Source organism: Lactuca saligna, chromosome 7, assembly GCF_052625555.1.
Source record: "Lactuca saligna cultivar CGN05327 chromosome 7, ASM5262555v1, whole genome shotgun sequence".
NCBI lineage: Eukaryota > Viridiplantae > Streptophyta > Magnoliopsida > Asterales > Asteraceae > Lactuca > Lactuca saligna.
The window spans coordinates 56,393,801-56,404,180 of NC_136423.1; the positions used below are offsets into that span (position 1 = coordinate 56,393,801).

The window sequence follows — 10,380 nt, forward strand, 5'->3', positions numbered from 1 at the left end:
CCTCATACACGTCACCCTATCTGAAGACCCAACAGACTTACGAATCAAAGCATTTGCCACTACATTAGCTTTACCTAGATGGTAAATGATCTCCCAATCATAATCCTTGACTACGTCCAGCCACCTATGATGCCTCATGTTCAGGTTCGGCTGATCCATAATATGCCTTACACTCTTGTGATATGTGTAGATAATACAACAGACCCCATAAAGATAGTGCCTCTAAATATTGAGGGCAAAAACCACCTGCCCCCAACTCCAGTTCATGAGTGGGATATTGTGTCTCGTGCGGATTCAACTGTCGTGAAGCATAAGCAATCACCCGTCCTCTCTTCATGAGAACCGAACCTAAACCAATGATGGAAGCATCACAGAATACCACGAAATCCTCAACTTCCTCTAGGAGGGTCAATATCGGGGTGTCACATAACTTCTACCAAAGAATATCAAACGTCGTCTGCTGCTCTGGGCACCACTGGAAATCCACCCCTTCCTCGTCAGAAGAGTAAGGGATACTACAATCATAGAAAAATCTTAAATGAATATGCTATAGTACCCTGCCAAACCAAGAAACTGCTTATATCTTAGGGAGATTTCGGAACCTCCCACTGCATCACAGCCTCGATCGGCTGGATCGACCAAAATGCCATCCTAGTTAAGGAGGTGACCAAGGAACTGGACCTCTCGTAACCAAAATTCGCACTTCGAGAACTTGGCATAAAGCGGTTCTTGCCTCAAAACCCCCTGAAGCTCGCAAAAATGCTCCTCATGCTGCTCCCTGGTCTTGGAATACACCAATATATAATCAATGAACACAATAACGGAATGATTGATCATCAGCCTGCAAACCCGATTCATCAAATCTATAAACACTACAAGTGTATTGGTGAGCCCAAATGGCATCACCACAAACTCATAATGTCCATAACGAGTCTGCAATATGGTCGTCTCCACGCCCTCCTCCCTCACTCTGACCTGATGTTACCGAGGCCTCAGATCTATCTTGGAGAACCAAGATGCACCCTGCAATTGATCAAAGAGTTCGCCAATCCGCATAAGGGAATAACGGTTCTTCACTGTTAACTTGTTAAACTCCCGGTAATCAATGCACATTCATTGTGAACCATCCTTCTTCTTGATGAATAGTATCAGTTCTCCCCACAGAGAATTGCTCGGTCTAATGAAATGCTTGCCTAAAATCCCCTGTATCTGAGATGACAACTCCAACATATCAGACGGTGCCAAGCGGTACGACGCCTTGGCAATCAGGGCCTCACCTGGGACAAGGTCAATCCTAAACTTGACCTGTCTCTCGGGAAGCTTACTGGAAAAATCCTTTAGGAAACATCATCAAACTCCTTGACCACTGGGATCTCTGAAACTAAAATCTGGTCCCCAGCCTTAGTGTATACTACATAAGCCAAATAACCTACACACCCATGCTGAATATATTAACGAGCTCTGGCTGCCGAACAAAACCCTGAACCGACCCCGGTGCCCTCTTCATAAATAATCAGTTCTCCCCTACTTAGGGTTCGAACTATCACTCGCTGTCCCTCACAATCAATCATGACACCAAACATACTCATCCAGTCCATACCCATAATCACACAGACATCCCTCATGGTAATACAGATCAAATTGATTGGATAAGGCACTCCGAATATGTCAAGCACACATCCCTAAAACACCACAGACGCAAAAACCCCCATGTTTGTTGATGATAAAACCCGCAACAGACACTCTAACTCCCTAATAGGCATATCAAAATTCCTATTGAAAGATTCTGATACAAAAGTCTGACTCGCACCCAAGTCAAACAACACAAGAGCAAGCAAAGAGTTCACTAGGAATGTACCTAACAAAGGCACACACACACATACACAAATCATCTGGAGCTACTCTAGCCTCCTCAACAGTGAGCTGGAAAGCGTGACCTCGAGCCCTTGAGGGCTCCACCCTGCCCTAGCCTCCTCAACAGTGAGCTGCAAAGCATAACCTAGCCTCCTCAACAGAATGATGGATAAAAACATACTAGTCACAACATCTGGAGCTACTCTAGCCTCCTCAATAGTGAGCTGGAAAGCGTAACCTTGAGCCCTTGGGGGCTCCACCCTGCCCTAACTCCCATCAGTGATCCTCAAAGTAGCCGACGTTGGAGCCTTCACTAGCCTGGCAACAAGAAATGGACATTGAGCCTTTGTATGGCCCACCCGATCATAATCATAACAAAGTATGATGCCTGAAGATGGAGCCTTCTGTCGGCAGTCCCTCGCAATGTGACCTTGTTTGCCACATTTATGGCATCCCGAAGAAGATAAACAAGCTTCGTCATGCACCTTACATCACCTCCCACAAGTGTGGCCCCTCTAACTTCCCAACCTAGAATCAACGATCCTGAACCGCTTCGGTGCAGGCTGCGATTGTGCTGGGGCCCATCACTTCCCCCTCGTCAGCAACTTAATCTCAGTCTCACGCCGCTTGGTGGCCTTCTAAAAATCCAACAAAGAACCATAGCGTTGGGTGGAAACAAACTTCCAGATCTCTATCTTGAGTATGCTCAAGTAATGGGTAATTTGAGCATGCTCAGAAGCGGAAAACTCAGGACAAAACATGGCCCTCTATGTGAACATCTTGGTGATCTCCATCACCGACTTCGTCCCCTGTCTCAAATCAAGGTACTCTCGGGCCAAACTCACACGCTCCACCAATGGAACATATCTAGAGAGGAACATCTCCAAGAACTGCTCCCAAGACACGGAAGCTCTCTGATTAGAAGAAAACAAACTAGTACAAGTCTCCATCAATCTTTCGCTCCATACCTCAGAAGGTTTAGAGCGCACTTGAACTTCTGGTCAGCTGGGCAAGAGCAGGTGAAAAAGCATCCCTCAACATCAGACAACCACCTCATAGATATGATCAAGTCTAAAACTCCATCAAAAGATGGCGGATTCATATTGTCAAAGTCTCGATACTGAAAAACCCAACCAGTACCAATCCCTACAGCCGCAACAACTGCAGAGGCTGAAGCAGCAGCAATCTCAACAATGGTCACGTATCTGTAATCAAAGAACTCCATCATCGCGGTCTTAATAGACCCAAAAATCTCTAGTATCTTCCACTGGACAATAGTCACAACCTCTTTATGGATATTCTCTCTAATACTGTCCTCAGTCACTGTTGGCCCACCCTAACTGCTAGCTCCTAATCCCGATCTGAATCCAGCCTCAAATCGTGTCATCATCACCATACTAAACTAAACCAAAAATATATCATATAACTCGCATATCATATAAGGGAACCAACTCCCACAAAGCCTTAAGGTTTGTGACTTCCCTAGTACACATACGAGTCCTGTGCTTTCAGTAGTATGGGCCCATACTACCTTCCACACCTTCCCGTATTTGTCTCAGAATCATCACGACAACCCTAACAATACACACTAGCATACTTTTTCACTCAATCGTCACTCCCTAGAGGAAGGCTAAACATCACGATACTGGTCGGCTAACTCTACACAACTCATCCATGAAATTTCCACCAACCTTGCGACACTCGAGTATGCTAATCATACATAACACTGGACCATATAGACAATCAAATATATGATCATACCCTAAGCCCTTCATCAAAGAAGAACATGAAATAAGGCCAAACCAAACATTCTCATGCTATAGAATCTTAGTTATATATAACCATGACGCATACACTAAGCAACTACAGTAATGATGTCAATTCCATTGAAGAAGAACCCTAGGCTATCAGGCATCATATAATCAGGCAATTCTACTATACAAATTTCTAAAGATCCCTAGCCTATCTCTAGCATGTTATTCTAACATATCACAATATCAAATAATAGTGTGGTATTTTGGCGTCAACTTAATGGCTCGGGCTTGTGGTACACATTGCATCCTCCTTGATTATTTGAAAACCATTTGAACAATGTTTTAAAATCCTTTTCCCCTTAGTTTGAGACTGAATTCACATGAGTGTTCCTCCAATTAACAACTTGTAACATCTATAAAATTCATGAAAAATTAAAACATTTAAAACAAGCCCAAAATCATAATTGTTTACAAAATAGTTCTAAAAACATGTTTAATATCAGAGTATTTCCAAAATCGTAAATCAAAACACGAGGAGGTGCATGATCATGCCTTCGCCTTCCCGCGATCATCTGAGGTACCTGAAACATAACCCAAAATTGTAAGCTCAAAGTTTAGTGAGTTCCCTAAGATACTAACACATAAATAGATAACAAATACGATAATAGCATACTATGGGTCCAATCAACCATCGGGTTGGAATACCTCAAGCCCCTCAACCATCGGGTTGGAATGTTGACATACTATGGGTCCGATCAACCTTTAGCTTGGAATACCCCAGGCCCCTCAACCATCGATCGGAATGCCAATGTACTATGGGTCCAATCATCCTCGGAATGGAATACCCTTGGGCCCATTCAACCATCGGGTTGGTCTGCCCTAACCTGTTGGCTTACGTACAAATAAGTGAAGCCTCAGCCACCGACTAAACATGTGCACATATAATAGATAATCATATAAAAATTTACAACCAGTCAAATATATCTAAAGATCACTAAGCATAGCATCATCCTATATATCAGGATACCGATCTAACGGATCACTACAATACAATAGCATGTATAATAGAATATCAATCCAATAGGCCAGTATTGGTGCCTTCGACCCATAAGTACAGTGAGGAAAACTCACCCCGCATTGTGAACAGAACTAACGAGGCCCGACTCTGAATCTCAGCTCTCTAACCGATACCTATTTCCACAAAGTGACCAAATCCATCAAAATCCCAAAATATCCTCAAGGTCAAACTTGGTCAAAGTCAAGGTCAAGGTCAACTGGTCAACCCACTAAATCGAACGAGTCAATCCAACTTAGTCAACTCAACAAGGATGGCCCATGCGAGTACGCGGGGCGTACTGTAGAGGTACACTTAGAGTATGTGAAGCCTCGTAGAAGACCACCATCGGGGTGGTTGAGCGAGTACATTGGGTGTACTTCCATGTACGCGGGACGTACCCTCGCATCCCTCAAACTCTATTAAGTGCTTAATGACTTAAGCACTCAAGTCCGTACTTCATATCTACTATCCAGATGCACCCTAGAGTCATAAAGTTTCCAACTTTATGACTTTACAATCCCACAAAGTGCTTAACCTAAGGTCTTAATCCATTAAGACCTTCTACAAGATGCATGAAGCAATTCTATCAATTAGGACCTCATTTTTATGGCTTACGACCCTTCCTAGGGTTAGAAAGGACAACTCAATATGACAAGAACAAACCATGCACAAGATGGGAGATTTGGGACAAGAAAAGCCACATAAAACACCCAAAACTGGATCTAACAACTAAGACATCAAGGTATGGACTTTATACCTTCTGGAGCTTCTTAAGGAGATAAAGATCCTAGATCCATAAGCTTTCTTCCACTTCAAGGCTCTTCAATGCAACTTCTTCCTCCTTCAACACATGAAGAATGCACTCTTGAGCTCAAAATACACACTAAGAAGGATAGGGTTTGCAAAAACATCTCAAAGGAAGTGGAGGCTGAATAGGTGATCCATAATGTTGCTTAAATACCACCCAAACCCTAAAAATTTGGGTTATCCTCTTGAAGCTAGTATCCCCACGTACATAAGTGTACGCCCAGCATACTAGGGTGCGCCCTAGTATGCTTAGCATATACACATGTACGTATGGCGTACTCCTCCTGCCTAATTTACAAAATTACCACTAGGGCTTCAAAGCATAACTTCTTGGACTTAGGGACCAAAATGACATGAAATAAAATTACTGTGATGAATTTAAAAGTACCTAAACATCAGGATGTTACACGAATGGCCCAGAGAGTGTTCTAGATAGGTTGTGGGCATGGTGCAGTGGTCCAGTCATGTTGGAGGCTCTGAGAGTAGTCCATATAGTCTGTAGGTCCAGTGCGGCGGGCTAGTTATGATGAATGCTTATGTATGCATGATGTTATTAGTATGGTTGTGTGTGGTACTTTGGGGAAATCACTAAGCTTTGGCTTACCATTTGAATTTATTGTTTCTGGTACTTTAGATGATCGGGGAAAAGTGAAGGCATGATCGTGCACATCCTTCAGATTTTATGTTACTGGATTTTGGGATACTCTTATTTATGATTATTACTTTTGAAACAATGTTTCATAAACAATTATGGTCTTTGGGATGGTTTTGAAAAATGAATATTTTACTCTGATTTTTGGGATGTTACAGACATGGTGGCGAGATTTCTCACAACTTTTTTTTATCGTGAAGCTGCCACGAACAGTTTATGGTTGCCCACGACATGGAAGCCGGCTAAGGTTGACTTTAACCATTGATCGTTGAGTTTTGACCAGGTAGAATTTTTGGTCAACTTGAGGGTTTTAGGTTGTAGATTAAGGTTTATCCTCTAATTGATGTATAGGTGTTTCGTAGTACCATTCTTTACTTCTGTGTGAGCTGTGGTATTTGTCTACTCGTTTGTGAAGTGAGTTTTCTCACTATACTTTGTATTGTTGTATATATCCTTTGTATGTTAGGATGTTAATATGTTGTAATGATCTATTATATCGGTAGATCTGCTATGATTACTTGTGTTTTCATGTTACTGTTATTTGTATATGTCGACATATTATGGTTGGGTTGAGGCGGTCTAATTATGTGTTGTAGAATGAGAGACCCAGACGGTCAAGCTTATATAGAAGGCCCAAGGGGATTGGCCCAACTTGGATGGTGTAGGTTCCAAATAGCAGCCCAGCCTCATGTCATAGGACTTGTATGCATGCATTCTATATGGATTGTTGTGTGAGGTATTTTGGGGAGACGAAGGTGTAATGGTGCATATCATCTATTGGTCATTATGTTTTGAGAGATGTTATCATTTTGATACTCTGATTTTATGTCATGTGGTGAAAAAGTGATTTTGATGACTTATGGTTTTATGGAAAACGACTGTTAATTCCTTTAAAATAAAAAATTTTACTATGGTTTTTGGGATGTTCCATTTTAATTATGGATTTAGATTTTGATTGTAGTTTGATTATGATTTTCATGCAACCATACCTTGGGTTGGGTTGACATATGAAAGATCCATATTTTATATAGTTTTTGATAGAAAATAGAAATAATTTAGCAAAATTGATAATGATGAGAAAGTTAAGAAAGCTTTAGAATGTTTGAGAAAGTTTAAGAATGTTTGAGAACATTGAGAATGATTAGAAATATTGAGAAAAGATAATGAGTTAGAGAACCATTAGAACAGTTGAAAGGACATGACTTGGGTTTGGAATCAATGTTCCATTTAATTTTGAGTTATACACACTTTTTGCTTATCTTTTGAGATTATATGAGTTTTGCTATAAATAATATTGTCTTTTGTCTATTGATATGTTCTTTTTCGAGAATATGAATGATGAATTTTGCTGGTTTGATGAGATATGAATTATTACATTCATATATAAACTAGTGTTCATTTTTATATTATTCATATAATGTCTAACCCTAGGATATGTACTCACTAGGCTTTCTAAACTTAACTAACTAAGTTATATGTTTTTCAAGTTAGAAGTGGTTGATTAGAACCATTGAAGACTTAGAAGCTTTGGATAATTTTAGAAGATTTTTGTTTTGTATTAATGATGTTTATTTAAATTATTATCTCTAATTTGATTGATACACTCTTCAAAAACAGAGTATTCTATATTTCTTAGACCTTGGGACCGATTTCAACACTTCTACTGTAACACCCATAAAAATGAAGCCAGTTTTAAACATTAAAATGCATTCCAAATTCAATAGTTATTACAAAACACGTTTTCAAATGTATTATATCAGAGTATCCCAGAAACAAAATTATCAAAACGAGGAGCGGTATGATCACGCCTTCGCCTTGACATGATCCCCTGATGTACTTGAAACAATAAACTGAAATTGTAAGCCCAAAAGCTTAGCGAGTTCCCCCAAAATACCGATACCCATACAATCCACGTGACAATGTCAGCAATATCATAACATAACAAACTGAACATCATGTAATGGGTCCACAACTTTACAGACTGGATTACCCTCTGGGCCCACAGTGTGAGTCTGGATTGCCTTGCGGGCCCATAGCTCACATATGGCTTGCCATCGAGCCCACAGTACGAGTCTCCCTTAGCCCGTAACTGGAATGATCTCGGGTTTGTTGGTTACCGCACGAAGCAGTCCCACCTCAACCCATCCCACATAACATATCAACATATAGCATAACCACTGAGCATGCAGATAATCATATAACAACACAGGTAGTCCTACAGATCTACCTAACTGGCATAACCACTAGCATGCAAAAAAGTGACTTCATACTCAACATACTAACACTGCTAGAATAACATATCCCATGGGACGGCCTTGGTGCCTTAGACCCCTTAGTATAGGGAGGTTACTCACCTCGTAAAAGTCGACTCGGTAGATAAACTCCAACTCTCGGATCGTTGCCACAAAGTCCACCACCTATTATCATAATAGAACCATACTCATAAGTTCCCAACCTTCCAAGGTATCCCATAAGTCAACTAGTCAACCCCTGGTCAAAGTCAACAGTTAACAGTCAAGGTCAACAGTTCATGTTGACCCTAACTCGTTGAGTATCCTCGACTACTCTCCACTCGCCGAGTCACCAGAGTGACTCGTTAAGTTCCTAAGGCTCACGATCGAAGCTCTAAGGCCACTCGTCGAGTTTTCCTTCTTGCAACTCGACAAGTTCACACGCATCCATCAATTGGGAAACCTTAACCGACTCACCGAGTTGTTCATCCAACTCGTCGAGTCTACGACAATCTTCATCGGACTCGCCAAGTTGTTCATCCACCTCTTCAGGTTCATGTCCATCTTCATATGACTCGCGGAGTTGACCATGCGACTCGTCGAGTTCCTTCAGTCCTTTAGCCATACAGACACTTTTTAAGCCATGCCAAGGCTCCAACTTGCAGATCCAACTTCCTTAGGCATGCTTATCACGTAAAGTTTCAAACTTTACGTGCATGCAAGGCTTTTAAGACCCTAAAATGGAAAAACAAAGCTTGCAATGAAGTCATGCGCTTGGGGGAACGCTCATACTATGCAAACCTGATGACTTTATGAATCTAGAGGCCAAGGGGAGTCCAGATCTGAAGTTACAACTTTAGATCTTGGCTTAAGCATAAGAAACCTTTCTTAAAACTCATGCAAAAGAGGGTTTAGGTGAAAATGAGCCAAGGAACACGGTCTAGTACCTTCAAGGGAGTGCTTACTGATGCAGATCTTGAATCCCACGAACTCTTGCTTCAACTAGCTTGTGTTTCCCCAAGTGTTTCCTTCACCAAAATCCTTCCTCCAAGCTTAAACTCTCCAAAAGAATGCACACACTCGAATTATGGTTAAAGAGAGACAAGAGGCTGTAAAGGGGAGGCTAAGGGAGGCCAATGATCATTTAAATAGGGTGCAATGCCCCGAAATTTGGGGTTTCGTTTGCCAGCTCCTACTCGTCGAGTCTATTCTTGGACTCGGCGAGTAGGTCACTAAAACGCATGGACCATTCTGCTACTACTCGACGAGTAGGGGGACCAACTCATCGAGTAGACCCAAAGACCAAAAAGGATTCATACATAATCAATACCTGAGAATCGGGGCGTTACATCTACTCTAAGAAAGTATTTTAAAATCTATTTTGGAGCTTTTTTACAATTTGAACTCTAAAAATATTTTAAAATGATTATAATAAAGTCTATTAAGAACCTACAATCCAAAGATTGTTCATCAAACTTTTTATTCACTACACAGGATGATTAAAATCTTGATGATCTCAAAGAAAGTTTGATGTGGCTCAAGAGGGTTTTCCTTTGAGTATGACTGCTCAAGATAAAATGCATTAAGTTAGAGACTCAATTGCCGATATATTATGGAAAAGGTATATACAACGCTGTGAGACATTTCCAAAAGTAGTGAAAATTGAAACATACGTTCATTTTCATCTTCATTCTTATATTAAAATTTTGTTTCATTTTATGTTAAATATGTTAAATGATATATTATTGCAATAAGAAAATTAAACAATAAAAACTATAAAAAATATATATTATTTTAATTTTCTAAAATAACAATAAGAAATCAATCAGTGTTAACCAATCATATTTTATAAATTATCTATTAAAAATAAAAAATGAAGAGAACCGCTTTTTCTGAAAACATTTCCCATAATACTTCAAAAAGTTTTTCACAATGGAACTAACCTTAGACCATGTTTATTGGTGATTTCCAATTGCCACGCTGGCTCTTTGGTTGCAAAATAATAATAACTAGAAAGTTTCCTCC

General features: G+C 40.5%; 1 long non-coding RNA gene across 1 annotated transcript; it reads right to left on the reverse strand.

The window, feature by feature from the left end:
• Nucleotides 1-7,805: 7,805 nt before the first annotated feature.
• On the reverse strand, nt 7,806-10,022 carry LOC145005952 (uncharacterized). Its single transcript, XR_013662723.1, has 2 exons — nt 9,303-10,022; nt 7,806-9,090 (listed from the first exon to the last, which is right to left on the reverse strand). It is a non-coding gene; the product is annotated as an uncharacterized LOC145005952 (long non-coding RNA).
• Between the last annotated feature and the right edge of the window lie 358 nt (nt 10,023-10,380).